We start from the raw sequence: 3,257 nt of genomic DNA, 5'->3' as shown, positions 1-3,257 counted from the left end.
TTTTTTTTTTTTTTTTTTTTTTTTGAGAAGGAGCTTCGATCCCTTTGCCCAGCCTGGAGTGCAGTGGCGCGATCTCAGCTCACTGCAACCTCCGCCTCCCAGGTTCAAGCAATTCTCCCGCCTCAGCCTGCTGAGTAGCTGGGATTACAGATGCCCGCCACCATGCCTGGCTAATTTTTATATTTTAAGTAGAGACAGGGTTTCCCCATGTTCACCAGGCTGGTCTCGAACTCCTGACCTCAAGTGATCTGCCTGCCTTGGCTTCCCAAAGTGCTGGAATTACAGGCGTGAGCCACCGGGCCCAGCCTGATTCCAGCTCTCGCGTTGCACTTAATGCACAAAAATCATCACTGTTTGTTTCTAAATCCGTCTCCCACCATATTGCGAGTCTCCCACGGGGCCCACAGCAAGCTCTCGCAGATGACTGCTTCTGTTGACTTGTTCTCAGTGTGCCTTCAACAAATACCAATCTATTCTTCTCAATAACAAAAACTTAGGAGGTGGTGACACCAAGCAACGGGCGTGGATTCAGCAGCTGCATGGAGGCAGGTCCTTGTAGTGCCCCTCTCCACGCTGGAAGCTCCACCACTCTGCGTGGCTCCTGCCACCGTCGCCAGAGCCTCTGCGTTCAAAGGAGGAAGGAGCGGGTGTGGGTGGTGGAGCCCGCTGGGGCTGAAATTCTCCCAGGACACGACGGCGCTCCCAGATCCCAGCCTGCCTTAGGGCTCACCGCTCGTGGGTCTCAAGGCTTTTCCCCAGGAAGTGCTTGTTGAAGGAGCCCCCTGATGTGACTTCTTTCTGTTTTTTATTGGAGTGAAATTCACATAACATTCAATTCACCATTTTAAAGTGAACAATTCAGTGGCATTTAGTACATCCATGATGTTGTGCCACGCCTCTATCTAGCACCAAAGCATTTTCGTCACCCCAAAGAGAAACTCCTACCCCTTAATCAGTCGTTCCTCCTTTCGCCCCACCCCCGCCCCCTGACAATCACCAATCTGCTTTCTGTCTTCACGGATTTGCCCATTCTGGACATTTCATGTAACAGGAATTGCACACGATGTGGCCTTTTGTGTCTGGCTTCTTTCACTTAGCATATTTTCTTTTCTTTCTTTCTTTCTTTTTTTTCTTTCTTTTCTTTTCTTTTCTTTTTTTTTTTTTTTTGAGATGGAGTCTCCCTCTGTTGCCCAGGCTGGAGTGCAGTGGGGCGATCTTGGCTCACTGCAACCTCCGCCTCCCAGGTTCACACAATTCCCTGCCTCAGCCTCCCAGGTAGCTGGGATTACAGATGTCTGCCATCATGCCTGGCTAATTTTTGTATTTTTAGTAGATACGGGGTTTCACCATCTTGGTCAAGCTGGTCTTGAACTTCTGACCTCATGATCCACCCGCCTTGGCCTCCCAAAGTGCTGGGATTACAGGTGTGAGCCACTGTGCCTGGCCTTAGCATGTTTTCTCTCTTTTTTTTTTTTTTTTTTTTTTTTTTAGGAGACAAGGTCTTGCTCTGTCACCCAGGCTGGAGTGCAATGGCACAATCATAGCTCACTCCAGCCTCAACCTCCTGGGCTCCAGCGATCCTCCCACTTCAGCCTCCTGAGTAACTGGGACCACAGGCACACACCACCGCACCTAACTAATTTTTTTTTAAAACTTTTTGTAGAGGCAGGGTCTCACTATGTTGCCAGGCTGGTCTCGAACTCCTGGTTTCAACTGATCCTCCCACCTCTCGGCCTCCCAAAGTGCTGGAATTACAGGCGTGAGCCACTGTGTCTGGCCACACTGAGCATGTTTTCAAGTTTCATCCATGTTGTAGCATGTATCAGCGCTTTATACCTCTTTATAGATGAATAATAGTCAATTATATGTATATGCCACATTTTGTTTTTCCATTCATCTGTGGATGGACACGTGAGGGGCTGTTTATGATGTGATTTAAACCCAGGCATCCTGGCTCCAAGTTCTCCTTGCAGAATGCCAGGGCCCAGGCCTGGGGCAAAGAGATGCACAGAGGCAGCTGCGGGGGAGGCTCGTTGGTGGAGGAAGTGAGAACGCTCCTGGGAGGGAAGAGCCATGTGGCCCATGCCAGAAACCAGCTTTGCCTACTTTCCTCTGCTGCTAGGAGCATGTAAGCATCTGCCCTTCGGAACAGAACGTTCCGCATCCACTCGGCAACCGGGGAAAGTGGGAGCTGGTTTAACCTGGGCTCATTTGATCCAGGTCTGCCTTGGCTGGAGCCCAACCGAGAGCATTTCTCAGCACTTGTGTCATTTTATGTCGTTCTTATTAGTAATCAGATAGGATTCATGGCTGGTTGACTCTTTATTCTTGCCAGAGGCTGATAAATTGGCCAGCCGCAAGAATCATTCTTCAATAATTAAAAGCCTTTATGGTTTGCAGGAAGAAGCAAATTTGGGAGCACCCACCATGGATCTGTACAATAATCCCCCAAGCCAGTGCCCATGTCTACAATCGGGTGGGCGACTGTTCACCTTCTGCTTGGTCTCTGGGGTCTCCATACAACCACCCAAAGACACTGCTCTCTGCAGAGGTCAGGGCCTTTCAGACGTCCCCTAGTGCTTGAGTATAGACCAAATGGCCCAGGGAAACACAGGGAAGGCCTCTGAGTAGGCTCAGCATCCAGGTGACTTGCATGAAGGTACCATTTCAGGCCCTTTTAATTTCCCACTCTGGGGGCACATGGGGTGTCTCTAGAGCAGGAAAGAAGACCTGACATATAACTCCCAGCCCCAGGGAAGGACTCTGTGCTCCTCAAGAAGGACCCAGGAAGGAAATGTCCAGCTATGGGCTGATGGCAAGTGAAAGGAATGACTGAACCACGTCCCATGAAGGCACCAAGTCAGTCAAGTGCAGTCCAAGCCCACTTCCTATTCTCAAGAGCAGAGATTTCACTGCAGAATGAGTCATCATAGAATCATGCTTAAGAGCTTTGGCTTTTGAGTCAAAAAGACCTGAGTTTGAATCCGGGCTCTGCCATTTACTAGCTGGGTGACCTTGGGTAAGTTGCTTAACCTCTCTGAGCCTCAGTTTCCTCATTGATATGGTTTGGCTGTGTCCCCACCCAAATCTCATCTTGAATTGTAGCTCCCATAATTCCCCCATGTTGTGGGAGGGACCTGGTGGGAGATAAATGAATCGTGGGGGTGGTTTCTCCAATACTGTTCTGATGGTAGTGAATAAGTCTCACAGGATCTGGTGGTTTTATAAAGGGAAACCCCTTTCACTTGCCTCTCATT

This window comes from Pan paniscus, chromosome 6 (assembly GCF_029289425.2).
Source record: "Pan paniscus chromosome 6, NHGRI_mPanPan1-v2.0_pri, whole genome shotgun sequence".
Lineage (NCBI taxonomy): Eukaryota > Metazoa > Chordata > Mammalia > Primates > Hominidae > Pan > Pan paniscus.
The sequence above is the reverse complement of the archived record's forward strand: the minus strand, read 5'-3'. Positions refer to the sequence as shown.